Source organism: Lissotriton helveticus, chromosome 1_1 (genome assembly GCF_964261635.1).
Source record: "Lissotriton helveticus chromosome 1_1, aLisHel1.1, whole genome shotgun sequence".
NCBI classification, from domain to species: domain Eukaryota; kingdom Metazoa; phylum Chordata; class Amphibia; order Caudata; family Salamandridae; genus Lissotriton; species Lissotriton helveticus.
Window position 1 is genome coordinate 2105172332 of NC_136057.1, and position 19543 is coordinate 2105191874.

Consider the following 19543-nt stretch of genomic DNA (forward strand, 5'->3'; position numbering starts at 1 on the left):
GGCTGGCCGTTGTCAGAATATACGACTCTAGGGAGTCCATAACGGGGGAAGAACTCACGAACCAACTGCTTGGCAGTGGTCGCGGCTGTGTAATCTGGGACTGGATATGCTTCTGTCCACCTGGACAAAGCGCATACAACTACAAGGACATACTTGAAACCTCGACATCGCTCCATCTGAATATAATCCATCTGGAGGACTTCAAAAGGGTGGTCAGGGGGCTGGAATCCACCTTGTTCCACCGGGACACTTTTACCTGGATTAAACTGACAACATATCATACAGGTACGGACTTTCTGCTTGGCTGCAGCTCGTAAATGCTTGTTGAACCAAATGTTCTGGATACTGTCTAACATAGCTTTTTCCCCTAAATGTGCTGGACTATGTGCGGTAATAATAATGACTTGAACCATAGAGTCGGGGAGAAACCATGTGGCTCTACCCTTCGTTAACCATCCTTGATCTGTCTGGACCCCTCCTTGTTCGGACCATTTCTTAATTTCATCGGGAGTAGCATGTAACTGGATATCTATGACATCTTGTGTAGGGTCCTTGACTGTCATACATGTAGTCGGATCTGGAGTATGTGTCTGTGTCGGATTAACTTGAATGTCTGGAGTCTGTGCTGTAAGCTTGGCTGTGCGGTCTGCTAGATCGTTACCTTGGGAAATAATGTCAGTAACTTTCGTATGTGCTTTGCACTTCATGATAGCAATAGATGTCGGTAAATGTATGGCATCTAACAGAGCTTGAATAAGGAGACCATGCTGAATCTTGGTTCCATGAGAAGTCATGAAACCTCTCTCCTGCCAGAGCACTCCGAAGTCGTGTACAACTCCAAATGCGTAGCGTGAATCTGTGTAAACATTAACTTTCAAGTTCTTGGCGTGTATGCAGGCTTGTGTCAGAGCAACTAGCTCTGCTGCTTGAGCGGACAGGGTGTCAATACGGTGTGTTTCAATAACTTCAGTGTCAGTAGTCACTGCATACGCGGCGACTAGTTCTCCTGTACTTTTTTTCATACATGAACCATCCACATAAAGTGTCAGGTCGGGATCTAATAACGGAGTATCTGTCAGATCTTGTCTTGGCTTTGTCATAATGTTAACTACTTCCACGCAATCATGTGTGGCTGAATTTGAATTAACTGATGGTAACAGTGTAGCAGGATTTAAAATGTTGCAGCGTCTGATTTCTATGTGTGGCTGGAACAGTGTCAATTCATAACCTGTTAAACGTGCAATTGTCAAGTGCTGAGTTTGTGTTCGGTTTAAAAGAACTTCCACAGAGTGTGGAACTTGTACTGTCAAGGTATGTCCTAAGACTATGGAATCACTTTGTCTGATAGCTAGTGCTGTGGCTGCAACTGACTTGAGGCACGCAGGCAGAGCCTGGGCTACAGGATCTAATGTGCTCGAAAAATAAGCACAGGGCTTGTATTGTCCTGCTTGATCTTGTGTGAGAACAGATAATGCTGTACCTTCGCGTTCAGTAACGAAAAGTGTAAAAGGCTTACTGTAGTTCGGTGTCGCTAGAACTGGAGCTTGGCATAGGGCTTTCTTTAACTCATTGAAACTAAGTGTATGTTCAGATGTCCAAGGGAGGACAGTCGATACGGCTGCCTCCTGTGTCGTTAACTGTATCAGTGGTTTGGCTAGAAATGCATACTGAGGAATCCATTGTCTGCAATAAGAAGTAAGGCCGATAAAAGCACGTACCTCCTTCTGGGTCTTGGGCTGAGGAAGACTCGCTATTAACTGGATACGGTCTGGTGTCAACTGCCTACCCCTCTTGGACAGTAAGTGTCCTAAGTAGACCACTTGCTGGACACAGAATTGAAGCTTAGAAGGGGACACCTTGTGCCCCATCTCGGCTAGGAAATACAAGACTGTAAGGGATGCCCGCTCGCAAGCACGTTCAGAACGGGCTGTGATCAGGAGATCATCGACATACTGGAGCAGGGCAGTGTCAGTTGGCATGTGAATGTTGTCTAGTTGTCTCTTGAGTGCTTGACTGTAAATACTAGGACTTTCTGTGAAACCTTGAGGAGCTCGTGTAAACATATAGCTCCTTCCATTTAAACAAAATCCGAAAAGGAACTGGCTGTCTGGATGAATAGGAACACTGAAAAATGCGTTCTTGAGGTCTATGACAGTGAAAAACGTGGCTTCGGAATCAATGGCTGTCAATAGGGAAGAGATGTCTGGGACAACTGGGTACTGCGGAATAATACATTTATTAAGCTCTCGTAGGTCAATCACTAATCGATATACTGGGGGTGCATTTGGATCAGTACGTTTCATGACTGGAATGATCGGAGAATTACATACATTGGAGTCAGTTTCTACAACCACTCCTTGAGCCATGAGCTCGTCAATAATTTTGGATAAGGCTGCTACAGCCTCAGGTGGCAATCTGTACTGTCTGATTCGTGGTAACACTACACCTGGCTTGAGAGTCACACGATAGGGTGTGATTTGCATGTAACCTACATCAGTTGGACCTTGCGCCCATAAATGCTGTGGAACATTAGACAGTCTTGAATCAAAATCTCGTAATACATAGTGACCCTTGAAGTCACGTAGGAACAATCGTATTCCCTCTGGGGAACAGCATATAACTGCACCTAACTCTTTCAGTGTTTTAATGCCTAATAGATTTTCTGGACATGACTTAGTAAGTAACAGATCAGTAGTGCGGGACAATGGACCTACTTCTAGAGTAACTGGCTTTGAAATCTCATTTACGATAGGTTTTCCTGAAAATCCAAGGGAAACATTTCTTGAGCCTGAGAGCGGAGCCCCTGGAACTTCGGCGTGACTAATTGTGGTCCTACTTGCCCCTGTATCAATCAAAAACTTTCTGTCTTTCCCTAATACTTGACTGTGAACATAGGGACCTTCTTGATCTACAGGTATCTCGATGAGAGGCAAGCCTACCTCCCTCTCTAGGCTGTTTCATGAATACTGCTGGTACTCTGGATACTCAGACTGTGCATACTGGTACATCTGCGATGTAACATGCTGTGTTGCAGCGATAGGCTGCGGTGCTGTAACTGTCTGTGGTGCATTCTGTGGCTGAGGAATCTGCGAAACTTGTTCTTGTCTAGGCGGACGTGGTCTTTCTTTAGTCTTACCAGTAGCTATGTTGTGTTTCAGAACTGCACACTCATTTATAAAATGACCTGGCTGTTTACAATAGTTGCAGTTCCCTTTAACGGGAGCTGCAGGATGACTGGCTTGATTCGAACCCCTCTTCTGACTGTCTTGAGGAACAGATTGTGCAACTAGTACTTTCATTTTCGTGTCTTTCATACGTTTTCTCTCGTGTTCTTGTTCTTCTCTGATTCTATTCTGGTGGTATTGAAGCATTTGCAACATCTGGGACGGGGTATTAGCTTGCCAGGTACTCTCGACTTTCAGAACTCGATTCTTAATTTGTGGGCTTGAATTCTCGACTAATTTAGTAACAAAAAGATGAGGGTATGACTCACTACTTGTCTTGAGGCCACTGTTGATGCTAAAGCATTTTTCAAACCTAGAATAAAAATCACTAATATCCTCATCTTGCTTCTGTTTACAGGCTGAGATTGCATCCCAGTCTTCTTTTCTAGTTGTCAATAATCTGGGTAAAACTTGTATTAATAATTCTGGTAATTCTTTACATTTATCTCCAAGACCGGTACCTGGTACTCGTGCCTTGTCTTCAGCTTCTAGAACTGCCCAATCGATCTTTTTCTCTCCCACCTCCCATTCTTTTTCCTTTAGCTTTTCATACACCCCTGCGGGCAGCAGAACTTTCAACATTTTAATTATATCTGGATATGTGTATTCCCCCATACGGAGCATGTCTTTTAATTCTCTATGGAACCCTGCTGGATCTTTGTCATGACAGGGAATTAATTTCTTCATCTCGAGGAGTTCCATCTTTGTTATTGGAGTGTATACAAACACTCGCTGCATTTCGCCACCCGTTCCTTTAACTGGGTGGACTTCTCGTAACGGATTCTGTCTCTCCATGTAAAATGGTTTACTTTCTGGGGGTGAGACATGAACAAAATGCGGGTTCAGAAACGTTCTATATTTGTGACGCTGTTCTAGAATGACACTAATTAAATCGGTACCTAAACCTTTCCATCTATACTGGAGTAACTCGTTCAGGATATCGTGTAACGGACCTGGATCAGAGTGTTGACCCTCATACAATGTAATGAGGTGCTGAATCATATACATACCCACCAGTCGCTGCTCGGCTGGGGGCAATTTCAGAAACATCTGTGCCACTATTTCGTCTGGAAAAGTGGTAGAATCAGTAATCCATCGGACTGCTGATCGGGCTAATTCCTGTTCATGCATGGTACTTAACTCACTGTAACCGATTCGTGATTTCAGAATGTGATCGGTAGCTTGGAATACTTGTTCTAGAGTACCTTGTTCTGGTGCTGGAGAATGAAAAATAGACTTGTGTTCTAGGTGTAAATGGCGATCTGGAAATCTAGATTTTCCTACATACGCTATTCTGGCGGGATTCTCGTCTTCTACCTCTTCAGTATCAGAGTTACTTTCTTTCTCGCTTACTTGTGCTGCTTTACGCTGTTCGTGTATCTTTATTATTTCTCTACGGATTTTCTTGTACATACTCTCCACAGCTCCGACGGTCTTGTGCTTACCCTCGGCTATATTATCACTCCACCTTGTCAGGGTTCTCATTTCGGCTTGATCTTTAGACGGATAATCTTGTTCTCTTATTAGACAATTGATCAGAAACTTTAATATCATGAGCTGGATCTCGGCTTTCCTTTGAGACATGGCCTCGCTAATGCTTTCTGGATCATCCCCTGTACGGATGAAACGATATATTCTGTCTAGATCTTCTTTCATATTCGGTAAGGTGACTAGATACTTGGCCACCTTTCTTACGCGGAATGAATATAAAACCATATTATCCTCGCCTGGGACTGGATCATAGCCGCATTCGGCAAGGGATTTTCTTATTTCTGCTACAGTCTGATGTCTGGGCGTACGCTGTGACGCTTGTGCATGTAATTCGGCTGTCGTTAAACGCTTGTGTGGCGGCGGGGTTTGAGGAGGACCTCCTCCTGCGGCCCCTAGACTAGAATCGTCGACTGATATTCTTCGTGGCGGAGCGGGAAATTGAAATGCTGGCTGGACCGGGGGTACCGTAACAGGTACTCCGGAGTCTGGAGGAGCGGGAAATGCCTGATTTACAGGGACTGGCGGAGCGCGAACAGGATTTGCATATTCTGGGACTGTGTCGTCCAAATAGGACGAAATAAAAATATCAGCTGCGGTCTGTTTGTGACGTAGCTTGGTCGGAACTAATGGTGGCGGGAAATTACTGGATGCCTCCGGGGTCGCTTTTGGCAAGCCCTCGGCAAGAAGAGGATACATACCCCTAATAAGGGCATGCCTCTGTCTGTCTGACTGTTCGGCTTTGACTTGTTCACCTATCTCGATTAATTCTTTTTCTTGTGCTCGTTCTAGGGATTCTCTACTTAATTCTGACTTTCTGATTTCCTTTTCGGTTCTTTTATGAGATTCTTTACGCCATAACTCGATGGCATCTTTCTGTGACTGTCTGGCTTTCTTTTTCCATAATGCTTCTTCTACTCGCATGATGCATTCGGCATCCCATGTACCCGATACGGGCCATCTATACTTTTCTTCTAACTGTTTGGTATACTCTACCCATAAATCTAGATACAATATGGCGCTTATGCCATGCTTCTGATACATAAAATGACCTGGACTGTCCCTCGGCGGAACAGGAACTGCTTCTTCTAACAAACCCTTTCTAGTTTTTAGCTGACGTAATCTCGAAAAGAGAGACATTGTAAACTTGAATCGGAACACAATACAATACACGAGGAACAATAACAATTGGGAGAACAATTCAGGCATACCACGACATTAGAAATACATTGAACAACATCATAACATAACAGTTCGGACAGAATATTACCTGGAATACTGAGAACAGAAACACAAGAATTTCTCGAGAACGGAACAGACTAGAGTTACTGGATGCACTGCTGAAACAGTACGGAACATACCGGTCCCATAAAGGGACGCATCAAGACCCGTATCCACCTAGGTGAACACTTCGTTTGTGAGTCTGTGTACCACCAACCCACGGACCAGAGTCAATTTAGATTGACCCTGTCTAGATACTACCCCGGTAATGGTACTCACCGGGCAGCAAGAACGGAAAGCCTTGGACTGGACTGCTACGACGACGGACGACGAACTTCGGACTTCAGTTACGGGTGGGCCTCCGGATACCTCGGACCTTGGACTCTCGGCTTGGGCTCTGGTCGGGACTCGCCGCGTTCCTCCACCGTCTCGTCTGGATGCTGGACCGCCTCCTCCGTCTCCTCCGTGGGCCTGAGGGATACTTGAGCAGAAATATCTGCCGGTGCACGGTATGGTTCCGTCACGGCTGCAGAGGGTCAGGGGGCCGGCGTGGCTTCACCGACGCGTGGGGAAAGGGCAAGTCCCTATTCGGGCGCCATTATGTGGTAAATAAATAAATAATACCCTATTTTTGACTAGACATATATCATAACAGATAGCTCAATAAATAAGAGTCAAGATTCGAGGTAGTAGGAGTTTTGCAGGTTTAATACAGCATAAGGACAGGAACAGGACAACCTGCATAGGAATAGGATGACAGGGCCCAGCAGCTGCTGGGGGCTGGATCTGGGATGAGCGCGCTGACTTTTAATAACAATACATGAGCATATATACATAACGCAAACACATAGCATTACATTGCAGTAGGCGTAGCAGTGGGTGGAGCAGAAGGCGTGACGCGTAGCAGTCGCGAAAGATAAGGGGGAAAAGAGGTGTAACAGGGCGTATACATAGACATGTGATGCAAACGTAACAGAATATGTCATGAATAGGGCGGAAACCATGGAGGGGGCTACCTAAGGAGCCGGGACCTCTAACCTGATGGTGCGCGCAAACTAGCAATGACGTATCACTAGGAGAAGCTGGGGGCTATGAACTCTGTGCTAGGAGCAGAGACTGAAGTCTGGAGAGTCAGGGCGACATGTACCTAAACAGTATCTAGTATCTGATGTTTAGAGAACATGTTGATATAAACTAGAAGTCAGGAGGGGAAAGGCTAACTTGATTCTAAGACTGGACCATGCATTATTCTACATGTAGTGCGTGATGAAGAATATTAAATGACCATTAAATACAGTATTTCTCTAACGTGGAGACGTGAAGGCTAGACAATGACGGAAACTATTGATGCAGTTCAGTAGCTTAGGAATGCAGAGAAGGAGGACTGAACTGATAACTGGAATCATAACATATTCTTGGCAGACTCAGAGACTGAGCCAGGCTGGACCGGGCACTGCAAGGCAGGAAGTAAGTGAAGGGTCGAGGATACAGGTGGGGGCTGTATCCCTCCTCAGCGAGGCTTCAGGAGACAGGAGCTGGATCTTGGTGTCCGGGCCCTTTTGAGGCCTAAAAACGGGGACTTTATAATGGAATAACGTGCACACTGAGAAACGTGGCAACGTATCTTTACATAGGCCTGATATTCGTAGTATTCACGAGGACTGGAAACTGGCATACTAGAGGTGGACACAACTGTAATTGCGTCATTAATCGAACATGGGGAATGCATATGCATATTTAATCATGCACACATAACATATGATGGATGACACGTAGGGACACAGAACATGGCAAAATTTACTTTTCCACATGTCTCTAAAAACTATGTATAGTAAAATATCAAGATACTCCAATGCATTGCCACCCAAGGAGCCTTCTGCTTACCACTATGGAGAATATCCGGAGAAAGGGAAAGAGCCTGTGTGATGAAAAAAACAACATACAAGGGGCTACATGAGTATGGTGAAGAAATCAAAGCGGATTGAGCTAGCCACTGTCCAGAGTTAAATTTACCTTGAGAATATCTGTAAAGTTGCAAGTTCACGTAGAGATGGAGTAGGGAGCCTGTAAAAGAGCAACGTCCATTTAGTATAATAGCGGGACCGGGTTCGGTGCTCATACATGGACATAAGACGGTAGATCTCTTACCGGAGGATCGTGGAAAAATGCGTCCTTGAACAGGAACGATGGTTGTAGAAATCCAACAAAATTTTTGAAGAAAACAGCCTCTGTTGAACAAGAAGAATAGAAGGCTTGTTTGTTCCATGTGCCAGATGTTTGTAGGCATGTATATAAAACATACCGATCCTACTCAGGCTTACCGGTATTGAGCTCTGCAGGTTTCGATGAATCGGCGTCCCCGGTAGCACTAATCTCCCGCGCATGCGTGGAGTGTGTTGTGACTTGCAGGCTCCTCAATAAATGCTACTCTGGTGCGCATGCGTAGCACAGAAACAAGCCGCGAAGGGCTCCCTCAACATGATTCCAACAGCGCATCTGTAGCATCATACACAGCAATTGTCTAACCATATTACATGGTAGAAACAGGCGACGTTCCTAGATTAAAGTTTATAGATCTCTGATATCTCGTTTAATCCTTTAACAGCTGTATCATATTTTACAATTAGGTAAGCTTCCCTTTTGGATAATTTCTGATCCATATCTCCCCCTCGTGCGTCTTTTTCGACACGCGAGATCACAGTCCATTTGAGATCACTTAGCAGGTGTTTACAGCGTTTCCAGTGGTTGACCAATGGGGCGGTGTCAATCCCATTTTTTATTCTGGATTTGTGTTGGGTGATTCGAGTCCGAATTTCCTGATTGGTTTTTCCGATGTAGAGTAACCCACACGGACAGGTAATGCCATAGACGACATATTTGGTTCTGCAGTTGCTGAAACTGTCATGTTTCCATGATATCCCATGGTGCTGAAAAAGCGATCCCTCGATAGTCAATTCGCAGCAGAGACAAGTGCCACATTTGTGGTGGCCTGTGATGGGTGGTAATCCCATCATCTGTCTTAGCGATGGTTGTTTGTCTTTTTTTATTCCTGCTCTTATCACATGATTAGCCACGCTGCTTTCCTTTTTGAATGCGAATAACGGTGGAACTTGCAGGCTGTTATCCAAGTTTTTCACGAGATGCCAATTTTGTAGGATGATTTTTTTGAGGTTATTAGCATTAGGACAGTAGGTGGTTACACAGACTTGCCTATTTGAAATAGATTTATTTTTCCTTTCGAGGAGACTTTCTCTCGGGGTCCATCTGGCCCTCTTCATGGAATTTCGGACAAGTTTTTTGGGGTATCCCCTGTCACATAATTTGGATACAAGGTTTGCAGCATGAAATTTGTAGTCCTCCTGTAATGAGCAGTTTCTACAGATTCGTAGAAACTGCCCATAGGGTAAATTTTCCTTTAGGCTTCGCGGGTGATTACTTGAAAAAAGTAATGCCTTATTCCTGTCAGTGGGCTTAGTGAAAAGAGATGTAACTAGTGTACCTTCTAGCGGAAACACTTCAACGTCCAGAAAGGAAATTTTCTCAGCTGAATATGATATAATAAATTGTATATCTGATGTTCTGTTGTTAAGCCAGTTGAAAAATGATATCAAACTTTCTTCTCCTCCAGTCCAAATCATAAAGACATCGTCTATAAAACGCCACCATGTGGTGATGTGTTCTTTAAAAGGGTTGTTATTATGGATGTACTTTTCTTCATAGAGTGACATAAATAATACTGCCAACTCCGGCGCAAAGGGACAACCCATGGCCACCCCCTTTGTTTGGAGGAAAAAGTCATTTCCGAAACTGAAATAGTTCTTTTTTAAGGCAAAAGATGCCAAATCCACAAGGAATTTTGTAGGTACCTGGACGGGTCTCGGTCGTAGGTCCAGGAAATATTCCAAAACTGCCACAGCCTCATCCTGAGGTATTTGTGTGTAGAGCTGGGTAACATCCAATGTTACAAGTAGATCTTTTTCTTTTTCAAATTTAATGCCTTCCAGCTTAGTAATGAAGTCTGTTGTGTCTTTTAAATAAGAGACAACTAAGTCCATGAATTGTTTTAGAAAACAGTCAACATACTTTGCAACCGGTTCTAAAAGGGAATCACATCCCGCCACAATTGGTCTGCCTGTTGGCTTTGTTTGATGTTTGTGGACCTTTGGGAGGACATAAAAAAGTGGTACTTTGGGATGTTTATTTCGTAAGTATTCCAGCTCTTTAGGACCTAGGAAGCCTGCCTCAAAACCTTCTTGTAAGATGGGAAACAGAAGGTTTTGGAATTCTAATGTGGGGTCTTTACTAATCTTGCGGTAACACATTTGGTCATTTAGCTGCCTCAATACTTCAGTAGTATAATCATTGGTGTCCCAAATGACAATCGATCCGCCCTTATCGGCTTGTTTAATCGTAATTGTGTTGTCATTCCTTAGCATTGAGAGGGCATTTGTTTCATCCTTGGAGATGTTAAATTTCACAAACTTTTTTTGTTTCTCCATGTCCGTAATGGCAGAGAGGACAGTTCTTTCGAAGGTTACTACTTCCTTTGGTACTTTGTGCCCGGGAGGACAGAATGTGGATTTTTTTCGTAGTCCAGTGACTTCTGTAGGTGTAGAAGAGGGATTATCCGCAAAAAATGTAGTGAGGCGCAATTTACGACAGAATTCAATGAACTCAGTTTTCATTTTGACAAAGTCCTTATTTTTTGATGGCACAAAAGATAATCCTTTGGATAAAATACTTTCTTCAGCTGTTGTTAATATCCTATTTGAGAGATTAAAGATCGGGGAGACTGCTAGTTTTTGTACTGTTTTTGGCGGGTTGTCATTTCCCAAGGTTGATTGTAACGTTGTCTCCCTCTGGAGCTCGTTTGGCCCCGTCCTAAAAAAGAATTTGAAGACTGTCCTTGGGGCTGTTGCATTTGGTTCCATTTGCGATTTTTATTATTACTAGGTCTACTGTTATTTGTATCGCTGTCGTCCCCTGAGGAAGAGGTGTCCGAGAATGTGATGAACTTGTTGCGGGATCTACCTCGATTGTCAGACAGATATCTCCTAGAATCTACCTTGGTGTAAAAATCCGGTTGGAGAAACGGGTACACGTTCTCGATTCTAAAATTCTTTTTATCTTTCTCAAATTGATTAGATTTTTGAGTTATGGTGAAATCCTTGAATTCCTGAATCTCTTTGTTGACTTTTTCCAATAATCCCTTGGAATCCGTAATAGTTTGATTATTGCTGATTTCTTCTTCTAATTTTGCGATTTCCTCGAGTTCGGCTTTAGAAATCCTAACCGCTGTTTCAATAGTAAGGACCATAAGGTCCCTACTACATTTGGTTTCTATAAAGCTGAACCCTTTCTTAAACACCGGGTCCTCAGTAAATATAACGGGGATATTTTTTATTTGTAGTCCTCCAGGGATGGTGCCTTCACGGAGATGGCTTAACAAAAAATGACCATGCAGGTCCGTGCGTATCTGTTTCTTTTTAAGTCTTAGGAGTCTGTCAGATTCGTTCTGAGAGGTAGCTGTGGTACTTAGAGAAACAGATGAGAAAATGGGTGGGTCGCTTAGGAGGTTCTTGATGTGATTCTCACTATATGCAAAGGTGTCCTCCTCTGCCATATCCTTTGTAATGAGACGTATTAAAATGAATATATCAGGTGTGTACAAACAAACATAAATCAAAACAAATGTGAGGAAACAGGAAACCTCCACCAAAGAAACCTAAGGGAGTGAAAGAGCGGGGAATTTAACCCCTTGTACCTACCGCTAGTAGGATTTACCAAAACCTCGCGAGACTGCTCCCGCTATGCACAACCTAAGAACAAATAGGGTCGGCTCTTAATCAGCAAGGCTGAGCCACAATTCTATACCAACGAAGAACAATTGCCTATACTGATATTTGGTTAACAAAGAGTTTGCCACCAGAGCAAAGAAAGTTTATCCGAGCTGGGATGTGCTAATAAGTAGCCTTTTATTTGAATATCTCAGTCAAAAAAACACAGGGGTATATTTGTATTAATCATATACAGTTTGAACAAGAGCAACATTTTTTGAGTACACTAAAGAAATTGTGGACAAAAAAATCAATGGATTATTAAAATTCAACATACATGCTAAATTCAGTCATATCACAATCATACCTTACCATTCATACACAAAACACGTACAAATACAAATACACACACGACTAGATAAAAATAAATAATCGTGTGATGTATTAGGTCTGCTACAGTCTATACAATTATATATACAATTATATTTACAGATGTAAATCAAAAATGAATCAGCAGAATCAAATGTCAAGTCAGAAACACTATATACAACAATTTTTTGTAAGCCAGTAATGTGTCACTATGTTCACACTACAGGACAACACCAATGTGGGAGAAGCAGACACTGGACATGGAACGGCCTACGCGTTTCAAATCCCCAAGATTTGACAGGGATTTTCGTCAGGGCCAAATGATTCTAAGAAAAAAAGAGAGAGAGAGAAAATTCTATCGTGTGTCTCTAAAAACTATGTATAGTAAAATATCAAGATACTCCAATGCATTGCCACCCAAGGAGCCTTCTGCTTACCACTATGGAGAATATCCGGAGAAAGGGAAAGAGCCTGTGTGATGAAAAAAACAACATACAACAGCCTGCAAGTTCCACCGTTATTCGCATTCAAAAAGGAAAGCAGCGTGGCTAATCATGTGATAAGAGCAGGAATAAAAAAAGACAAACAACCATCGCTAAGACACAATTTCTTTAGTGTACTCAAAAAATGTTGCTCTTGTTCAAACTGTATATGATTAATACAAATATACCCCTGTGTTTTTTTGACTGAGATATTCAAATAAAAGGCTACTTATTAGCACATCCCAGCTCGGATAAACTTTCTTTGCTCTGGTGGCAAACTCTTTGTTAACCAAATATCAGTATAGGCAATTGTTCTTCGTTGATATAGAATTGTGGCTCAGCCTTGCTGATTAAGAGCCGACCCTATTTGTTCTTAGGCTAACACAACACTAGCACTTTCTGGTGGGAATGTTGAGGCTGATAGCATTGGGAATCCTGGCAATGTGACACATGGTGGAGGAGAATCTATAGAGAATATGAATTTAGTGATATCTATACAGGGGGGTGGTTTGGTGCCTGAATCAATGAGAAAAGATAAAACCTATGATCCTCGTAGCCGCTCTCACAGTCGTGGTGCTATGAATTCTAGCTTGCTATGCATAGACTTACCACCTGCATCAATCCCCTATGTCGTTGTATTAGCTGGTGTCCCTGTGCTGGAACATGTTAAAGAGGAGTTGTATTCTGATTTAAAAAATAAGTGTACTCATTGGTTAAACACTAATAGACCACTCCCACCACAGGTATTCAGTGTAATTTTATTTGCGCGTAGAGTAAGCTGGGAGGGTCAAAGAAAAAAACAAATTGAGGGCAATTGAATTTTGATTAACTTCAGAGATAGGCGGGCTGTCGAATATATATGTGATTGGCATCAGATGCGGGCGGCCACTGGGATACAGTCCCTTTCTTTAACCTACTTTTAGTCTCCCTACACTTTCTATCTTCCATTAGAGAGAAGGGCTAAGCCAAGGAAAAGATGGGAACCAAGATCACAGGTAGGAAGCGTAAATAACAGGTGTTGTTACTTTGATTCTTTTCAACCATTTGCCTTCCCTGTAAGTAATAGATAGAGTGTCTCAATTCAGGTAGATAGACTGACTTCTAGTAGTCAATATCTAACTCCCAAGGACCAACAGTTAGTCTTGCCTGCTATTGGTGAGGGAGTTGTGGCCCATGACCAGACATTGACCTTGAGCAGGGAATTGGTGAGAGAAGAAATCTGTAGGGGAACCATTGATATCATCAAGGAGGCTATAGATAGTACTCCATTCGGTAGGGAGGGGAGCTTGCCCAATAATATCGAACTGGGAAGTCGACTTCTTTATCCCAGGCCATAGAAGTCGAAAGGCCTCAGGGAGTTGTGGTTTTTGATTACCTACCGACGATGGGCAACGTCTTAGTACTAGTAGAGAATGCTAAAGGGGAAGTAGCTAGTTACTCTGGGGCCAATGGTGATATTAACGACGGCCATGAGGAGGAGATGCCGCCTGTGGCCCAGGAGAGAGGGGAGCCCATTATAGATACACAGAGTATGAAATTAAATTAAATGAAAAAAATATTTAATAAAGCGCACTGTGGCCAAGCGGCTTCCTGGCGCTGGGGACTAAACCACTAGTCACAGAGGAGGCCCATGGGATTTAACAGGAGAACGCCTGAGAGAACAAGAAGGTCTTGCGAAAGCGAGGGACATGAAGAGGAGTGAGAGTGGAAGAGCGGAGAGTGCGGGTAGGGGCGTGAGAAGAAATGAGGGAACTGATAAACAAAGGAGCAGAGCGGGCCTGAGCACGGAAAACTAGGCAGCCCAATTTAAAGAGGGATCTCTGGAGGACAGGGAGCCAGTGGAGGGACTTCAGTGATGTGAGGGGTGACGGAGTGATGTGAGAGGTTTTAGGAAGGTGGAGAATGAGACGGGCAGCCTGATTTTGAATTGCCTGTAGGCGACGGATTTCGTAGGCTGGAATGCCCACGTACAGGCCATTTCCATAATCAAGACGGGAAGTGATAAAGGCCATAATAATAATTTTGAGGGCATCAGAAGAAAAGAAACGGGAAATTTTTCGAATAAGACGAAGAGACAGAAAACAAGAAGAAACGACAGAACTGATTTGTGCATGCATAGAAAGATCCTGACTAACCCTAATACCCAAGGTGCGAACAGAAGCAACAGGTACAGGGGGAGGACCAAAGGTGAGGGGCCAAAAGGAGGAAGACCAGGGGTTGGAGGAGCCGCCCGTCAAAACCAGCTCGGTCTTGTCCGGGTTGAGTTTCAAATGATTGAAACTCATCCACTCAGATATAAAAAACAAAGTAGAGCAAAATTTAGGAAGGGAGTCAGAAGAGGAAGAAAGATCAAAGACGAGCTGGAGGTCGTCTGCGTAGTTGTACACAGAGACCCCCATATCGAGAAGAGACAAGATGAGAGGGTAGATATAGAGATTAAAGAGTAGAGGGGAGAAACCGGGCGAAGAGGGGCAGAGAAACCGGAAAGGTGAACTGCTTGAGACCGTCCCTTACGGAAGGACGCAAGCCAGGAAAGAGCAGAACCCCGAATGCCCGCTGCGCCAACACGGTCGAGAAGGATGGAATGGTCGACCATGTCAAACGCAACGGACAAATCGAGGAGGACCAGGGCCTGAGGGACATTGGAGTCGGCTTTCCACTTCAGCTCATCGAGCACAGCAAGGACCACTGACTCCGAAGAGTGGCCCGGGCGGAAGCCCGCTTGATGAGAGGCCAAAAGATGATTCTCCTCGATGTAGGTGGACAGACAAGATGTTACATGACTTTCGAGGATCTTGCCCAAATAGGGAAGGAGAGAAATGGGCCTATAGTTAGAAGGGAGTGAAGGGTCCAGATCGGGTTTTTTAAGAATAGGTAGGACGATAGCTGATTTGAAAGAAGCAGGAACTAAGCCCTGGGTGAGGGAAGCATTAAGAAAGGAAAGAGGGGGCGCTGGACAGCTAGAGAAAAGTGTTCTAAGAATACGTGCAGGGGCAGTATTGCGGTAGATACACCAAAAGGGGTAAGGATGTTGTCTTGGAACATAGCTGGGCTAAATACTAAAATAGGCCTCCCCGATTGGGGTGAATTCATTGATACCCATGGGATCTGCTTAATCCAGGAGACCTGGGCCTTGAAATCTTTGCATAGAGTTGTGTTTGCCACTTATTGTAAAGCGGCAATTCAGGGGCATAGGGGAAGACCATCGGGGGGTTGGGTATCTGGGTCGGTGTACATCTTGGTTGTTCAGTTAAACTAATAGAAACCCATTCACCTGATATTTTATGTATTATTCTTTCCCTCAACAACTTCCCAACGGTGGCTATTATTAACGTTTATTCTCGCCCTGTTAGGTATGGGCAGACTTCGCAGACGCTAGACTGTCTGTCTGCCCTTCTCTCGATGCTACCCGAGCAAGCCTTTCCTATCATCGATTGGGATTTTAATTGCCATTTGGAACCTTTAAATGGCTTACCTCACCCTATTACGAGTGATGAGAACTCAATGTGGGGAATCCCAATGTGCAATCTTTATCCTATGAGGGGATGGTCCCCTCTAGCCCTGCAGCTGACTTCACTTACCCTCAGTTATTCACTGAGGGCATGTTACGGTCGCCTGTTTGCTGATAACACAGGGAAATATACCATTGAAAGGAATGGCCAGGCCTCCACAATTGATCATATTTTGGTGAAGGTGGATATCTGGCAAAAGATTGTGAACTTCCTGGTACAGACCCGTACTGAAAGTGACCATAATCCGCTGGTTGTTACCTGGATTGGTGCCATCCAGCAGCAGGACAGGTTGTGACTACCCCGCCTCCTTCTGGTTTAATTGCAATTGATGGAGGCAGAAGAATCCGCTGGGGAACATTCTTACAATCCTCAGAGGCAATGGCTTTCCTGTATGAATCCATCATACCCTTTTTGGTAAAGGCAAGTTCTATTATAGATAATAGCGGTGCCACTGATTCTTTAGAGGTGCTGGGGGAAAACCATTTGGATATGTTTGGAACCCTGGCAAAGTTTTTTTATAGCACCTCAACCCACAAAAGGAATGAACAGAGAGGTAATAACCCCTTGTATTATAGAACATGCAGAGAAGCAAAGAATGCTCTGTTGACTAAACACTGAGAGGGTGACATTGAATGTATTAGGGAGGCATGGGCTTTTTTAAAGAAAATTATTTTAAAAGCTAATTCTGAATGGCAAATTGACAGATGGCAGGCCATTAAGAAAGTCCTTGACAATAAAAATCCAAGAGGGTTTTGGAACCTGGTGAAGACAGGAAAACCCAAGGGCAGGAATGCAATTGAGCGAAACCTTGGAGAGGAGGGTTGGCAATCACATTTTAAAATGTTATTCGCTAAGTCCCAAATAGGAGTCATTGAGACAGGGCCGCCTGCTATTGATTTTATTCATGTTCCTATTGCCGATATACCCCCATGTACTCTGGCGGAGGTAACAGTGGCCCTGGCCAAAGTTTTACCAAACAAGGTTACCAACCCTATCCTGGATAGGGTTCCAGGAGACCAGTTTCAAAACTGAACAGGTAGTTTGGGCTCCATATCTGCAGTGCCTTTTTAGTGCAATTCTTCATGGCTTGCCACCCCCATCACACATGGGCGGGTGCCGAGATCATTCCTATTTACAAAAAAGGCTCCCCTTTAGAACCGGCAAACTACAGGCCTATCAGCCTAATCAATGTAACTCAAAAGATTTTTGCTTGTGTTCTGTTGGGAAGATTGCAGACTTGGATGGATGACCATAACATACTCACTCTCTTACAAGCAGGTTTTAGGTCCAAAACCTCACCTTTAGATCAGTTGTTCAGACTACAACTGATCTATTGGAAAACCATAACGTTGGAAGGAGGCTCTCTCTACCTAACATTCGTGGACCTCAAATCTGCGTTTGATATGGTGGACCGAGACCAGCAGTGGGGCTTACTGCTTCATATGGGGCCTCCAGTTTACCTTGTCAACAGCTTAAATGCCTCCACGAAGGTACCTTTGCCAAAATAAGATTCCGTTAATTTCCCGTAGAGAAGGGTGTGAGACAAGGTTGTGTGCTCGCAGCAACCTTTTCTCCCTCTTCCTAAATGGGTTAATTGAGGATCTTTTAGCTGTCAAAGATATTGATTCTCCAAAACTTGCTAACCGCAAAATACCAGCACTAATGTTTGCGGATGACACGCTGCTCCTTTCTAAAACACCTATGGGGATGCAGCGTGTCCTAGAGGAATTTAGCTCGTTTTGTAAGAAAAGGAATCTGGAGGTTAATATAAAGAAAACAAAGTATATGGTCTTCCATGCCGTCTCTACTAACTGCCCTAACCTTTAAATGGACCTTAGGCCCTTAGAGAGGGTGGCAGTTTTTGATTACTTGGGCTTTACCATAAATGACAAAATGGAATGGGGGCCGCAGATTACCAAGGCGAACTTAAAATGAATCCAGACAAGTGGGGGGATTTTAAAAGTTCTAAGGAGTTGTGCCGTAAAGGTCATTGCCCCCCTGCAGAAATCTACAAGGTTCAAGCAAGGGGTGCCACTTTGTACGGAGCTGAGCTTTGGGGCCACTGTCCAATTAATACTCTAACCTTGACTGAAAACAATTTTTTAAGACAACTCTTGGGCCTTCCACAAAGCACCCCCTTAATTCCCTTAAGGATGGACCTGGGTATTGCTCCTATTGCCGACTTGATCGCTTTTCGCCCACTCCTCTACTGGCGACGGCTATGGAGCACACCAGAGTTGGAAAATTAAAGAGAGGAATTCAAATCAGTTATGTCTATCTTGGGGGCGGGGAAGATCCCTTGGCTGTCTTTTGTTCGGGATTCATTTCGTAAAAAAGGGAGAAATGATTTGTGGTCTGCACCTGAGGAGTCATGTCTTGCTACTTCTAAGCAGTCATTAACCTCTGCTTTGAAAGAGCATAGACTGATGTGTATCATTCAATTGACTGACTCATCCAGTCTAACCTCCAGGTTCTTAGATGTAAAACTGCACTATAGTTTGCAGCCAGCCTTAGATCTCATTCAACCTCTTGCAGCCAAGAAATTGTTTCTTCAATTTCGGCGCGGGACGCTCCCCCTCTACACATTTACTAACAATTGGGTGGGTACCAACAAACTATCATGTCCCGGGTGCAATGAGACAGAAGACGTGACGGAGACCCATGTGATCTTATTTTGCCCTGCATATAATGTGCCAAGATCTAAATGGGTTCTCCAACTTTGCAGGAACCTAGGAATAAGAAATCATAGAGAGGTCTATAAGTTATTAAAGTATGCCACACATCCGGTTTTTGTCGTAGCTATAACAACATTTTTATTTGCAATCTGTTGATAACGCATATGTTTAGTTAAAAGTTAGGGTATAGATTTGAGAAGGTGTTATTTTATTTCAGATCAATTTCACTGATTTTAAATGGTATTAATTGATGCTTACCTCTTTTTAACTTTGTTTTTTAGTTTATTTATATTTTTAAATAGATTATCTAATATGTCGTTAAAAACTGCCCTTAATTGAGATATCTGACTATGCCTAATGCTCCTCATGGGTTAATTACATGAAGGGGAGCGACCCTCTCCATATCGTCACCTTCTTGTCATCTGGGGTTTAAATGTAAAATAGTAACTATTGTAATAGTTTTTTTTTCTATTTTCTTGTTATTTTTTAGTATGTTATTTTAAGATGTTGCATGTAAAATGTTATATTATTGTGCTTTTATGGCAGCAATTGCCGAATAAAAGTTTTTGGACTGACTGACTGACTTAACACAGTGTCCCTAAGTTAAACCTGACTGCTTTTTTGCCTGGCACATGGTAATTTTTTGACTTTTGTGGTTCACCATGTATTGTGGTTGTTGCTTCAGAAAGGTTTACAGTCCCTCAATGATTAACCAAACTTCCTACAACTACAAATTGAAGAAATGGAAGGGCTGGGAATATGTCACATGTCACTTCCAATAATACATCTGGAAAC